Genomic DNA, 16,221 nt, shown 5'->3' with positions numbered 1-16,221 from the left:
CTCCGAGGTAGGAAAAGTAACTAATAAGAGTACCAAAAGCGTACACTTAATTACAGCAACTGTTGTTTGTCGTTTTCGCTAGGTTTGCTGATCAACGAGATCAAAAATTTAGTTGAGGAGAGCATACCACGGAAGTGCTGCTACGCCTACACAAATCTCTGCTTGCAATGTGTAATTTGTCACATGTATGTTGTTGGTTCAAATGGCTCTAAGCACTATGGGACTTAACATCTGAGGTCATCAGTCCCCTAGACTTAGAACTACTTAAACCTAACTAACCTAAGGACATCACACACATCCATGCCCGTGGCAGAATTCGAACCTGCGACCGCAGCAGCAGCGCGGTTCTGGACTGAAGTTCCTAGAAGCGCTCGGCCACAGCCGTCGGCCGTATGTTGTTGCTGTAGTTATTGTTGTGGTCTTCAGTCTAAAGACTGGTTTGATACAACTCTCAAAGCCAGTCTATCCTGTGGGAGCTTCTTCATCTCCGAATAAATACGGCAACCTACGTCAGTTTGAATCTGCTCCCTGTATTCGTGTTTTTCTCTCCCTCTTCAGTTTTTACCCACGACAAGCCCCTTCATTACCAAACTGACGATTCCTTGGTGCCTCAGGAAGTGCCCTATCAGCCGATTCCTTCTTTTAGTCAAATCGTGTTATAAATTTCTCTTTTTTCCGCTGTTAAACACAAAGAATGTAAAAATAAAACAAAGCTGGCATACTTGGATTCTTTAGAATTTTTTGTGGTGCGAATTTAAGAACATGTTACAGAAGTATTTTGAAAAACAGGTTAACTACTACTTTCAGAATATTTATTGATTAGTGAAATTTGTCATAAGTAATATAAATCTCTTTCAAACCAACATCACCAGGAACAAGAACAATCTTGAAGACTTAAAGTCACTCACTTTGTATAACTGCGTAGGCTTCCGCTGCCAGAGGCAGTTGCCCGAAACGTTGGTTTCTCCCAGTACAGAATTTTTACAATATGACGCGGTGCGATATTCAGAATACTATTATTTCGACTTACTTATTATATTCATAAACGTATCTGTCATTCAGGAACAAACTTTTTAATAGCTTGCCAGCAACCATAAAAGTTTAACTATTTGTAAAGTACATTTCCAAAGATGTGCAGAAGATTACTTGGCGAGCATGTTGTTCTACCATATACAGTATCAACCCCAACCCCACAGACAAAATTTCTGACGTTGTTCGGTGATATTTTCTGAGTATCTGGTACAAGGGAAGGATATGTGTTCTCTGGTGGCTCGTTTCAGATTAACAATGTCATTGTGATTTATGCTCTAATGGCACAAATGTCATTAGTAGCGTGTAACACATTCTCATCCAGACAAGGAACTCTGGCATACTTTGCACGGTCAGTAACTTCCATTCTAACACGAAAAGATCCGATTCATCATAGGCTATTGCGTACGGATGGAGATGCGCTATAACGTGGCTGCCGTCTCTGTGCTGCTCTTCCATTGCGTTCGGTGAACCTATACACGAGGTGGACATCGGCCGACTATACTTCAGTAAACCTGTTCATACTGCTATGTATCACAGAACTAACCAGAGACATAATCGAGAAGTACAAATGCAAGCACGAGGAGAAACAGTAAATTGGGCAATACTTTCGTCAATAGCACCGTAAGTGGAATAGCAAGACAAAAAGCGCATACCGTCGACATCTGCACTGTTGTACAAATATTTCAGGGCAGATAGAAAGATAAATGGGGGTAAGAAATCAAACCAGGTGTAATGAGTACTATGTAATAGCTTCATTACAGTAATACCGCTTATGTAAATCAAACATTGTAAATTGTTTTGTTTTGACAGTACTTTCCTGAAATAGTCTAGAAACTATACAGCGCATGGGATTATACAATTTAAATGTGTGTGGTAAGCTTTTTAACTAACGTCTAAACTAAAAAAAATGCAGAAATTATTAAAATTTTTTCGTGTCTTCAGTATATCAGTCCTTTTATAAGAATGTATCATGTATTTATGATGTTCTGCCATGTTTCACATCCTCAAGTATCTCCTCACCATGGGTATATGGGACGAACATTATATCTACACGGATGTAATCTCTCAGCACTCGGCGGCGTGGCCATTGGCGCTCAATAGCAAAAGAAATTAAAGCGTAAGTATTAAACAATTAAATTTCTTAAAATGATGTAACGAACATAAAAGAGTTACAACATAGTTAAAGCACAATCAGACAATAACGCATAAAATATTCTTCTTTGAGTGTTCGTAAATGATTATTTGAGATCGTATTTTCTGTGGTGTCAGTGATGGAACGTCATATAGTCTCACCAATTAGGAGTCCGCAACTGGTAGCTGAGTGGTCAGCGCGACGGAATGTCATACCTAACGGCCCGTTGTCCTTATCATCATCATTTCATTCGCATCGACACGAAAGTCTCCGAAGTTGCGTCAACTCGCAAGACTTCCACCAGGCGAACGGTCTACCCGACGGGAGGCCCTAGCCACACGGCATTTCCATTACCAATTACCAATGTTTCGGAGCAAAGACTCCTTCTTTTGAGGCGTTTTCTCCTCTCCCTTTAATTTTGTTTCCAATTATCAGTTGCATGAAATGGTACCTCTCGTTTGCATATGTCCTTTAGTAAAGCGTCTTTTTGTTCATAACTGTACTGAACCGTTCTTGCTATCTGCTAATACGCTAGAGGGCGTATTTATTCCTGGCGTCTACAGTGCTCTGTGGTATATCCATACCCCGACAGCTTCTATTTGCTTGATGATGTTTACCTTTGACGTCCAAGAAACCTCAATTTTAAGAACAAGTCAATATTCGAACATGATCAAAAACAGATGAATAGTCAAATTGCTGAATATCAAAATAAATGAACAATTCGATGTAAGCACTTCTTTAAATCCTAAGAACATCTATTGTGATAAGTACTATGGGACCAAACTGCTGAGATCATCGGTCACTAAACTTACATACTACTTAGCGTAACATAACCTAACTTAGGCTAAGGACAACACACACACCCAACACACACCCATGCCCGAGAGAAGACTCGAACCTCCGACGGGGGGAGCCGCGCGAACCGTGCAAGGTCCCCAAGACTACGCGGCTACCCCGCGCGGCTAAGAGCACCTATCTTGTTTTTTCAATATGACATTTCAAGTCTTTTTCAAATGTCCATAATACAGAAAGCCATGTGGACTCTGCTTTAAACGTTATGTTAGACTTTTGAAACTTCAAATTGCTTGAGATAATAATAAATTTTGTCTTTTTGGTGTTGATGTTTAGGTTCAGTCATCTTATGTGTTATGCTGCTATGCTGGCTACTTTCTTTTTAAATCGTAGGTCATCTATATTATCAGCGACTAGGACCACAGACTAGCGAGTATTGTCAGTAACACAGGAGAACCAAAACCAAAATAATATATATACTTACCTAAAAGACAAAAAGCTTGTTTAAGTACCTATTTCAAACAGCATAAAAGGGCATGACATCTCCATTCTAAAAATTTTAGGAACAAGATCCAGGGTCTGATAGGAGCTTAAAATACGAGTACGTTTACGGTCAAGACAGTTAGTTCAAAATGGCTCTGAGGACTATGGGACTTAACTTCTGAGGTCACCAGTCCCCTAGAACTTAGAACTACTTAAACCTAACTAACGACACATCCATGCCCGAGGCAGGATTCGAATCTGCGACCGTAGCCGTTGTGCGGATCCAGACAGTAGTGCCTAGAACCGCTCGGCCACTCCGGCCGGCCAAGACAGTTAGTATCCACTAGTCAGTATACAGGAGACATACAGTTTAAGTACTGCACACTGCTGCTGTAATGACACGTACGCTGGCGGAAAAATTGCAGCAGCAAGAAGAAGTTGTACGATATAAACGAAAGCTGGTAGGAGTGTTTCTACATCTGAGAGATGACGTCAATTTAAATTTCGCACCTGCTGCGTAAGAGGGGCGTTACTTTGCTTTAAACACACTGTAAGTAGGCTGTTTACGTTTTCTTATTGGCAACGTTACGTAGCGCTCTGTATGAAAATCACTGGCTGTGCTGTGTGCAGTCTGTGGCTAGTTTGCATTGTTGTCTGCCATTGTAGTGTGGGGCAGCGGCAGCTGGATGTTAACAGCGCGTAGCGTTGCGCAGTTGGAGGTGAGCCGCCAGCAGTGGTGGATGTGGGGAGAGAGATGGCGGAGTTTTGAAATTTGTAAGAATGGATGTCATGAACTGCTATATATATTATGACTATTAAGGTAAATACATTGTTTGTTCTCTATTAAAATCTTTCATTTGCTAACTATGCCTATCAGTAGTTAGTGCCTTCCGTAGTTTGAATCTTTTATTTAGCTGGCAGTAGTGGCGCTCGCTGTATTGCAGTAGTTCGAGTAACGAAGATTTTTGTGAGGTGTGTGATTTGTGAAAGGTATAGGTTAATGTTAGTCAGGGCCATTCTTTTGTAGGGATTTTTGAAAGTCAGATTGCGTTGCGCTAAAAAATATTGTGTGTCAGTTTAAGCACAGTCATGTATAATTGTTCTAAGGGGACGTTTCAACACACTGTAACAGTCGTGAGTAGAGATGGGTCGAACTCGTTCATTCCCGTGAACTACTTCATTCATTTCACTCTTTGCCGTGAAGCGTTCAAATGAAGTAGTTCATTCATGAAGTACGGAAGCCTGGCGAAGTTGCCCAGTTCGCCGCTCAGCCGCGGCTACGCTGGCATCGCCTCGCTCGTACAATAAAGCTTCGTAATACTTCATAAGTTTACCAACAGATGGCCGAACTATGCAGTAACGTGCACGCAACGTTTTACACATTTACAGCGTCGAGTTAACTTGAACAGAGCATGGTCGAAGGGGACAAAGGAAAGATAAACAGAGAAGCCTGTCACATATAAAGAAGGTATTACGTTTAATAAAGCTCGACATTTTCTCACGAAGCGCCCAAAAAAGTCTTTATCTGCCAAGTGAAACCTTATTTGTTGTATTCATGGACTGAAAACTACAAAATAGAATGAGTATGTTTACCACTGTCACAAAGTCTATATACCTACGTTAAGTAATTATTCAGAAGTTTTCTTGTAGATTTTATTTTTGTTGAGAGTAATAACCCTCAAAATTCAAAACGTAAACTGTCACCTGTAGTCATTGGTACCATTTCAGGTAAAATCCCTCTTTATTTTATTCGGAAAGCAGTTTTTGTGTTTATTCACGCTTATACAATGGCTAGCAACTCGCGATCGCGTAAAAGTAGTGAAATTTGGGATTTCTTCGCCGATTTAGGTGATGGGAAAGCAAAGTGCAACTGTTGTTCTAAGAGTATTTCGCCGCGCGATTCGTCGACAGGCAGTAGAGGGAGGACTGAAGTGAAGGGAGAATGAGTGACGTAGCGCCGATGTAGTGGGAGAGGGAGAGGGGAAGAGAGTGAGTGAACTAGAAAAAAGTGTGGAGTGTGCTATCTGTGAAGAGCTTGAAGTACCAGTTCATTGAAATTGAGTGGTTAGTTCACACTTCACTGGAGTGAAGCGTTCATTTGAACGACTCATTCACGAGCTCCCCATCACTAGTCGTGAGCGGTTAGTTACCTTTGAGACTCGACGTGGTGAACTGATGTTAGTCAAGAATGCCTTTAAGACGACAAAGACTCCATCATCAACTCATCACTGAGTTTGAACGAGGTTGTGTAACTAGGTTACTAGAGGTTGGACGTTCCTTCTGAAATACTGCAGAATACTTGGCAGGCAGCGTGTGGCTCTGGCGCATCGTACTGTGTCTGCACCAGCAATGAGCAGCAGTTAGCACCACAGTGACACACTGAACTGTAGCAAATTGGTTACTTCAAGGATATCTGTGAGCCAGACGCCCTGTAGCGTGTATTCCACTGACCACAACCACCGCCATTTGCAACATAAGTCGTGTCAAACTTGAATTCATTAGAGGGCAGGGTGGAGGTTTGTTGTGTTTTCTGATGAAATTTGGTTCTGCCTTGTTGCATGTGATGGCCGTGTGTTGGTTAGAAGGAGGCTGGCTGAGAGCCTGCAACCAACCTGTCTGCGTGCTAGAGTACTGGACCTGCATCAGGAGATATTATGGTGTGGGGTGCGATTTCGTATAACAGCAGGGGCGACCCATGGTTACCCCATGCACCATGGCTACGAATCTGTACGTCAATCTGCTGATTCGACCTATTGTGCTGTCATTCATGAACAGCATTCCAGGGGTGTTTTCCAACACGATAATTCTCGTCCACATACTGCTTTTGTAATCCAACATGATCTACAGAGTGTTGACCTGTTGCCTTGACCTGCTCGATCACCAGATAAGTCTCTAGCCAAGCACATACGGGATACGGGACATCAACGGACGACAACTCCAGCGTCGTCTTCAAACAGCATTAACCATCCATGTATTGACGACCAAGTGCAAGAGGCATTAAACGCCACATTACAAACTGACACCCGGCACCTTGTACAATACAATGGATACACGTTTGCAATCAACATACTAGCAGTTACGCCAGTTATTAATGTACCAGCATCTCACATCTGCAATAGTTTACCTCGCACTGACATAGTCTGTGCTCTTGTAATGTTAATCACTTAAATATGTTACCTAGACAAAAGTAATCTCAAAATTTCAATATTCTAAATTAATTATTTTTTTGATGTTGCGGTTTTTTCCCTCAGTGTATATTTCAAAGAAAATAGTGATGTACGACGTCAAAGAGACATGTTTAAAATACACTACCACTTGTCGTGCAGCTTTAAAGTAAACACTGTTGCTTGGCAAGTAGTTGACAGGAATTTCCAACCATAAAATCTGCCTAATTAGATAATTATTCGAAGGAATGGCTAAAGATATGTGAAGTTACTCCTATTTTGCTTAGTGGTTTCTTTATATGTTTGTATGAGAGTACAAACTCAACTCTCAGTCTTAGAAAAGGAGGTGAAAACTACATGAAAATGATTTTTTTTTTTGTGACTGTGTATAACACATTTCGGTTGCACCCGATTTTATCATTGGCAATAAAAACATGTAGTAGTAAATGTACTGGAGAGTGAGTGCAGTAGTTTCCAGGATCCGTGAAAGGGCCTCTGCGTGATGTATTATTATGTTCCTTTACACAATATCCCTAATGTGCTCTTCTGTTGAATAAAGACTTTATTTACTATAGGTAGACTGCACTAGGTTGGCTGTGGTGGTACAGTGGATCCAGCACTAGAGACCGGCTCTGGAGCTCCTGGGTTCCATCCTGGAGATGAATGGAAATTTTTACTTGTTCCAGTCACTCCAGGGTGTCCCCAGGTCCATTCATGGCGTTAACAGATGAGAATTGCCGATGTTTCCGGGGCAAAAGGCCCAGGGTGACTGGTCTGCCGCACTTCCCCGCTTAGTGCCGTGGAAAAGGAAGGCTGCATTCTACCTGCGCTCAGGGCAACAGCCTGGTGTTGGCCATTCAGCACATACTTTACCTTTTACATTGCCCAATAAGATACTTCCATAAAACAATACGAACAGAAAATGTGGGAGATAATCTAGCACTTCTGTCTTTAGGTCAACTCAGTGAGGGATATTTCTGACTACTGAGAACTGAACTTGATGACATAAATGATTGACAATTCATACAGTACAGCAGGTGCTCCCTTTAATTTACAAACCAGCAGTGTTAAACTTGTTAAAATACAAATCTGAATGAAAAGTCCAATAACCCGCTGTAGTTGCATGTTCTGGTGTATATCTGAAAATTTTATAAATTAACGCTTTGATAATGGGGACATGAAGTTGTCTAAAATATCTTAAGGTACTGAGTGATCAGACTTAAACACCGAAGAAAATATTACGCATCTAGTTAGGAAACTAAGTAAGTAAGGCCTATACATATTTAATAAATAAAATTTGTAATTTCATACCAAGAGAAGGTTACTTAAGAATGCTATGTCATATGGTGTAGAGAGTTACAGAATGCCTCAGAGTAATCGTTGCCGTGGTTAGGCAAAGTTCTCAGTCCTCCTCAGTTGATAGAAACCATAATTAATTATGAAATCCAGCAAAATATGAAGGAAATTAACTGGGAATCAGAAACTGATCCTTGATTAAAAAAGCAGTGAAGCAGTAACTAAAATGAAGAGGACAGTTCACATGTAACTTGGAACAACTGCACAAAACGGGACTAACCTGTGTTAAAATCACGAATTTTCATAACTTTGATTGCCGGCCGCTGTGGCCGAGCGGTTCTAGGGGATTCATTCTGGAACCGCGCGATCGCTACTGTCGTAGGTTCGAATCCTGCATCGGGCATGGATGTGTGTGATGTGCTTAGAATAGTTAGGTTTAAGTAGTTCTAGGGGACTGATGACCTTAGATGTGAAGTCCCATAGTGCTCAGAGCCATTTGAACCATTTTTTTATTAAAATGTGTTCCTGTCGGTCTACGTCAAACAACAGAAAATGACACTCGTAAACATCATCCAGGAAAATATTAGGACCTGGAGTTCGTTGATTGGTTGGTTTGCGGGAAGGGATGAAACAGCGAGGTCATCGAAATAGGGAAGGATGGGGAAGGAAGTCGGCCGTGCTCTTTCAAAGGAACCATCCCGGCATTCGCCTGAAGGAAAATCACCTGAAGTGGCTGGAGAATTAAATAAAAGTGATGAAAACTAATAAAATTTATGTTTTGAAATACACCGAAAAATTATTTTTAACATATTTTGGGAGGCACCAGTGATCGAAAGGAAGAAGTTTATGCTGAGGTCAGATTTACCGAAAGCTAACACGCTTATGTGTGTTTGTTACAAACATCTTAATAATCGTAGCAACTGGCAACACAAGTTACGAGGCGTCCTGTGTGTTGTCGGAGCGTGTGCGCTGGCTGCCGTCCAGGTACTGAGGTGGTTAAGGAAAGCAGCTGACACCGGCAGCACGGTAGATACGAGAAGCGTGCTGCTAGTGCTCTGCTCAGGAACTGCGGTCGCCAAGCCTACTGTTAGGCTCGGCTCTCTGTATTATATACAAATTAAACCTAGGTGATACTAATGTAATAATGTTTTTTGACAAGAACCCCAGAACCCAAATTACCTGGTTCAAAGAAGTCAAAGCAGACTTAGAGGAGATGGGTATAGGAGAAGATGATATAACCAACAGAGACTTAATGAGAGACAAAATTCAACATTTTGAAGGAGTTGAAGTGAAGAAGAGAAGAACTGGAGGAACAGTGTGGACAGAAGACCGAAGGGAGCAGCACAGAGAGAGTATGAAGACATATTGGCAGAAGAGAAAAGAGGAGGAGCGCAATAGGAGAAATGTACATTGAAAAATAGTTGTTTAACGCGGTCCCTAGACGGCCAAAATCGGAATAAAAAAAAAATGTTGCTGAGATGAACATTTACAAATTGCTACTTATTTCTCATTTCTAAGCAACCTTCGTTTGGTATGGAATTACTGGTGGTGGTGGTAAGTTCCTATGGGACCAAACTACTGAGGTCATCGTTCCCTAGGCTTACGCACTATATAATCTAATTTAAGCTAACTTACACTAAGAACAACACACACACCCATGCTCGAGGGAGGACTCGAACCTCCGACGGGGGGAGCCACGCGAACCGTGGCAAGGCGCCTCTGACCACGCGGGTACCCTGCGCGGCTGGAACTACAAATCTTATTTATTAAATACGTATGGGCCTGTTCTTTGGGGGGCGTAAGTGATCTACACCTAGTTTCCTACCTAGATGCATAATATTTTCTTCCTCGTTTAAGCCTATTCACTCAATACTTTAAGATATTTCAGATGACGTCATTTCCCCATTATCTGCACACATATACACCACAAGATGCAACTCAAGAGTTGCAAAGACGATTGTGTGGGTCTCTAATCGACTTAAACAGTTACAGCTACGGCGGACTGTCGGACTTTTCGTTCAGTTTTGCATTTTAATGGTTTAAATACCTTTAGTTAAACACCAATATTTAAATACCTGTTGTACTGTATGAATTTTCAATCAATTATGTATAGCTATTTTCGTTTCTGTTGCCCCTGTTTTAAATTCTGTGCAAATTTGATGAACACAGCTTGTTCGTTAATTTATCTATATGTTGACGTCGTTTTAATTTGTTGCCAAGTTGGTCTCCTCGAAATTTTACACACAGAATTTCGTTTAGTGTATAACCATTAATGTCTACTTCTGCTGCTATTAAGACACTTATGCTTATTTTAAATTGAAGAAGTTAAGTCTTTATGAGATTAAGACTTAACTTGTTTCCTGGGAATCAGCTATAGGCATGTCGAGCTATCATCTGGGTGGTGTCTGGTAAAACTGAGTTTGGCTGTTTGATTAAGTATCTGAAATGTTATTTATAACGATTAGGAAGAAGAGTGTATCCAGTATCGATCCTTGTGGAACCACACATGTATTCCACGTCCTGAAGTCAATTTCATGCCTGTGAGACCGAGCGAGACGACGCTGTGGTTAGGACACCGAACTCGCATTCGGGAAGACGAACAGTTCAAACCCGCTTTCGGCCACCCTGATGTAAGTTTTCGGTTATTTTTCTAAATCGATTTAAGCAAATGCCGGGATGGTTCCTTTGAAAGGGCACGGCCGACTTCCTCTCCCATCCTTTCCTTATCCGATGGGAACGATGGCTTCATTGTTTGGCCCCCTTCCCTCCAAATCAGCCAACCAACCAACCTGTCACGGTCTTCCCACGTGGGTCTCTGCTCTCTGTTGTCATGGTAACCCTCAAGTCATACAAGAGGTATGTCATTAACATGTAACATTTTAGTTTGCCTAGTAGAATTTTGTGTGCCTCACTCTAAAAGCCTTTGGAAGGGTCATGGAATATACTTCGCTGCGTAATTTTTTTATTTTTATCTCTGCTAGGACATCATTTGTAAGGCCTCGTATGGCTTTCTTTGTCGAGAATCTCTTATGAAATCCATACAGAGAGGCAGATAAGTTCTGCACAGAAAAACGAATCCACTTCCTTAATGGTGTGCCTTAGGACGAACAGTCGAGTCGTTCATTTCATTTTGTATTGTGCATAAAATAGAATCGACAACTTGGTTGTACACCGGAAAACACGCCATTAATAATTCGTGTCGAGAAAACTTGAGAGATCACTCCAAAATCTTTTGAAAAGTCTTCATTTTAATTGCTGTTTCTATGCCACGTGTGCAATGTGACGACATCTTAAGTACTGAGACAAGATCTACTGATCAGTACGTGTCTCGTAACGACAACAAGGAGGATAGCCTTGGGTGACAGCCAGACAGCACGTAAACAGTGACGAAACTACTGTAACGTAATGGGGAAAAGACACACGCAGCGTCCGTAAGCGAACAACTGTCAAGTCGACGGTGTCCTGCGCTGCTCGCGTTATCTCCGCCTTGTGTCCTTCGTTAGCACCAACTCGAAATATTTTTCCCTGCAAAAATGTTTCAGTTGTTTCGACAGTACAACAATCGTTCAAAATCAGAGACGCAGAGGCAAAGACGGCATTCAGTGAAAGCCGGTAAGGCTGTTACAACATCGTAGGTTTATTAGGAGAAGGTGAACATTTCTCGGCTTGGTACACCGATGATGTAGACATAGATCAAGTTTTTCTTTTACTGTATGTTTAGGAAGAACATAAGTCAAGTGTCAGTTTGATCTACAGAACTGCTTTGTCGAACTGTGTGCGTACTATCTGTGTTTAATACCATAGATTAGAAATATCTCTGGAGTGAGCATTGCGTCCTGCGCATGTTGTCAACATTAAACTGGAATTGTCACGTGATCTAGGGACGACGTCGATTGTTTAGCGCCAATTCGCGTCCGCCATCAGGTAACGTCACGTCTCGTCACATAACACCAAAACATTCTACAATAACTTTCGAATGGAGGTATTCGCACAGGTCGTCAACGGAACGTCTCGTCATTTCACGGTACGTCAAGGCTTCTCGGGAAGAAAATTTTAACGGTACCAGTCTGTTAACATCTTAAGTTAACCTATTTTCGCCGCGCTCATTCTCCTTATAATAGTAGATTTTGTACTGCTGTACCTTCATAATCTTTATTTTATAATAGCGCTTTGTTTTAGTGACCGATTGGAGATGTTCCATGACGACTGGGATATTTTATCCACTTTCTTACACAACCAAGATCGTATATCTGAAGGCGAAAAGTTAGTTAGGTTTTACAATACTACAACGGCGCTGACGCCCACAATGTATATGTATAAGAACATATGTAGACGAAGCAAACTCCACCATATGACATTTTAAGCAAAAAAGTCAGCTTTAATGAAGGAGTAAAAACAGTTGTTTATGACGTTATCAATTACGTAAGAAAAAACACAATGGATAAGTTTAGCAGGCTTCATTAATTCGTTTGAAGCTTTCTTTGATGTGTATGAATGTACATATTTTCCCTACTAAATAACTGTCGATGTTTTGATACGTTGTCTCACTTCTCAGTAATTTACCAAACATAATTGATCAAGAACATAGGTTATAAAGTTTGCTTCGGCCATTGACAAATTTTGTCGTTGTTAGCTCCTCAGTTCTGATACTATAACATTATATGCATATTAGGGATGGTCACTCAAAACCCCAATTTCGCCGTTCAGTACTGTGTTGAGCGACTTGACGAGATGTGACATGAAAGACATTGTAAATACATGCTGACGTGAAGCTTCTGTGATGTCATGCTCGTTCATTTTGCTCTTCAAAGCTAAGAGCCCAATTTATTTCAAATATCAGACTTAAACTGCTATGGTGCCTGCAACACGTCTATGCTAAGTCCACAGCACTTACGAAGGGAATCTGTCTTTACTAGCGATATGACAACATTCAAAATTTATAGGACAAATGTCGGACAAATCTACGGCGTCCCGAGATCACGTGACCATTGTGGCAACGTATGTTGACAACAGAAAATCAATTCTGCGCTTCTGAATGCTCACTCCAGAGATATTTATACTCTATGTTTAATACAAGTAGATGAGCTCTAATCTCTGATCGTTATAAAATTCTTTGCAATTAGCTCTCAATCGTCAATGGACATTTAGTCAATGTTGCTGAATGTTATTAAGTGTGTTCGTTTATTTTTAGTAGCTAAGACAAGGGAGACTGAATTTCAGAGGCTGCCCACGCGAAGGCAATCCCAGACTACAGCTGAAATGGAAGACATGGAGGAAGCGTACATGATGGTATTGAACTATCGACAACTGAAAGTGCATGGAATATAGTTTATAAAAGTGCACAATACAGTGTGTATGAAGAATTAATCAGAAAGAACTGTTCCGCTAGTCAAAAGGAAATATGACAGCGAAGTCTACAATAACGTTCGAAGTGTTCTAAAAAGTGTCAAGGTGATTTTATGCACCATTTTATTTCTGTAAACGAGTCATGAGAAACAAACAGAAATGAAAGAAGTTGGTGGCTGCTATTGCTCATGAACCAGAATAAAGTCAGCTTTGTATTTTTCAAAGCTTATGCCTAGATAAATAAGTAGATTAAGATTTAACGTTCAGTCTCTGAAGAGGTCATCAGAGACGGAGCACAAGGTCGGGTAGGGCGAGGACACAGAAAGAAATCGTTCATGAGCTCTCCAAGGGAAACATTCCGGTATTCGTTTCAATCAATTTGGATCAGAGCGGGTTTAATTTAGAAATTGCCTCCGTTCGATATCTGGCCTAGAAAGGGACGAAAGACGTCTACAGTAACACGACGCTCGGCTAAACAATAAGGCCAATGGTGTCAGGAGATGGACACTTGCTGTCACCTCTGTCTGTGCTTTTAAAAGAGCCGAACTCAAGCAAAGTTTGCTTCGTGCGGACAACATTTTCGCAGTCGCCACATCTTCTAGAGATGTCAGCAAGGAACATTTACAGATGTACAGACAGAAATTCGCGCCTGCGCTTTAGTAGGCTGCAGTGACGCAGAACCTGTGCTGTTGCATATTTAAAAGTTGTACGCACGGCGTCATAACTGCGTACTATCAAAATTAAGGGCCAAATTTTCATGTGTGATCTATTGTTGGGACAGGTATGTTGCAAATGTGGTTTTCCTTCTTAAAATATGAGGTCAAGTTGGTGATGTTCACTCGTAAGAGAGACTAGGGCACGTACAGAGATACCTATCATTTCCTCTCGTTCATAAATGGAATAGGACAGAAAATCTCTTGTTTTTGTGCGAATTAACCTCCGCCATGCATTGCACAGTGGCTTACGGAGTATTTATGTAGATGGAATGTGTTTTGGAGGTTAAATTGTTGTGAAATTCACCCAGTTCAACAGACTCTGACTGGAAGACAAAAAAAAGGAAAAAAATCGTTTTATTGACTTTCCAAGGTGAGTGTTACGGATAGAATTTTCTCATTCCAAAGAGTTTGGTCAAAATACATCGACGTAAAACGGGACTATTACTGGATATGCCATCTAAGTATGTCTCACTCGTCCAAGCAACACTGGTTGGTTGCAGGGTTGCAGTGCGAGTGGACGGAAAAGTGTTTGGTTCACCATAATTAAGGAATTAAGGCAAGACGACGCCGTTTGTATAATTACATTCAATCTGACCTTCGAAGCAGCTCTTCCGAAGCTCCAAAGATCTGTTTATATACGCATAAAGCTTTCCCAGGTATGTGCGTAAGCCGATGATGTAGTAATTATTAGCCGAGAGGAGCCTCATTACATGGAACAGTGAAGGAGCTGAAGGAAGCCAATGAAATGGAGAGCAAGAACATGTTGCTCACTCAGTAAAAAATCTGGACAGATTATTAGTAGCAAATTTCAATTTCTGAACCCATGCAGAATTTGAATAAATGAGATCTAACACTAATAGCACAAATTCCATGCCAGCTGAAATAAAATCACGCATCTAAAGCGGATGTTGCCACACGTTTAAGAAGTTACAGGCCTCGTAAATATTATACAGGTTAAACTTTTAAACTGTAAAAATACAAGACCACTATCAGTGCAGCTGTAACCTATGGATATGAAACCTGGACGTTAACGACTAGCCGGCCGCGGTGGTCTCGCGGTTCTAGGCGCGCAGTCCGGAACCGTGCGACTGCTACGGTCGCAGGTTCGAATCCTGCCTCGGGCATGGATGTGTGTGATGTCCTTAGGTTAGTTAGGTTTCAGTAGTTCTAAGTTCTAGGGGACTGATGACCACAGCTGTTAAGTCCCATAGTGCTCAGAGCCATTTGAACCATTTTTGAACCGTTAACGACTACTGATGAGCAGAAGCAAATAATATTTGAATGCAAAGTTCCTTGCATAATAATATGGGGCAGTTCAGGATAGTAATGGCACTTGGAGATCTAGAACACATACTGAGTTGGCCAATCTTGTACAAGGTGCTATATTTTAACATCCATAAAAAGTAAGAGAATTTCCTGGCTTGAACTCGTTCTTAGGATCGACGCTGGAAGACAAAAAAGTTTATGAATGTAGGACAAATTGAACAAGACAGTTAAGAATACCAATAAAGCAGTGAATATACAATGTGGAAGAGAATATGAAGAAGCGGAGAAGGAAAAAAAATGTGGAAACTTGTAGAAGAGGACAATACACACAGCGAGAACAACTGGTCTACATTAGATTCTTTCTTTAGAGATCTGTTCAGATTCACTACGAAATGTTTTACGTAATGTTAACTCTATTTTTTTCGCAGTGCGTGCTGAGAAATGCACTTACCACTGACCTTGTGGATATCCAGCGCCTCAATGAAGGAGTCTGCGAATTGCACTGTCAGTCGTAGCTGGCAACGCAGCCACAGTCCTAAACAACCTGGTTATTCAAGCACTCACTCTCGTCTGACCGATGATAAGCATTGTCGACCTCGATTCTTATGCAGGAAAACATTGTGCTTTCACAGGAACTTGTTCTACAGCCTAGTGACCGCTCAAGGACGCACACTCACGTCAGTCGTGGTTTCCCTGTGGCTGGATTGCTTCCAATCTCTCAGTATCTCTTTGCTGTAATTTACGAAACAACTAATTGGCAGCTAATTGTTTTCAGTTGCTGTTGTCGTTCACACAGGGCACAACCGTCAGAATACTGACTGCCACACAGGCACAAACGTGGCAACTGCTTTACAACACTCAGAATACATCCGTGATTTCATAGTTAAAGGGACTGGTCTACGTTGCCTTCTTTCTTTACAGAACTGTTCAGATTCACCACGAAATGTTTTATTTAGGTCACGTACTTACAAACACATAGCATTTGATGGTTTGG

General features: G+C 41.2%; 1 protein-coding gene across 2 annotated transcripts in view; it reads right to left on the bottom strand.

Annotated features, from left to right (window-relative positions):
• LOC124795204 (major facilitator superfamily domain-containing protein 10) overlaps nucleotides 1-15,789 on the bottom strand; it is a 152,004-nt gene extending 136,215 nt beyond the window's left edge. The window contains exon 1 of one of the 2 annotated variants that reach the window (XM_047259112.1): nucleotides 15,679-15,789. The gene's annotated coding sequence lies outside the window, so the exon portion shown is untranslated. The remainder of the gene's footprint in view (nucleotides 1-15,678) is intronic. The other variant, XM_047259113.1, reaches the window with a different exon arrangement.
• Between the last annotated feature and the right edge of the window lie 432 nt (nucleotides 15,790-16,221).

This window comes from Schistocerca piceifrons, chromosome 4 (genome assembly GCF_021461385.2).
Source record: "Schistocerca piceifrons isolate TAMUIC-IGC-003096 chromosome 4, iqSchPice1.1, whole genome shotgun sequence".
Taxonomy (NCBI): Eukaryota; Metazoa; Arthropoda; class Insecta; order Orthoptera; family Acrididae; genus Schistocerca; species Schistocerca piceifrons.
Note: the sequence above shows the minus strand (reverse complement) of the source record. Positions and strands in the feature narration are given on the sequence as shown.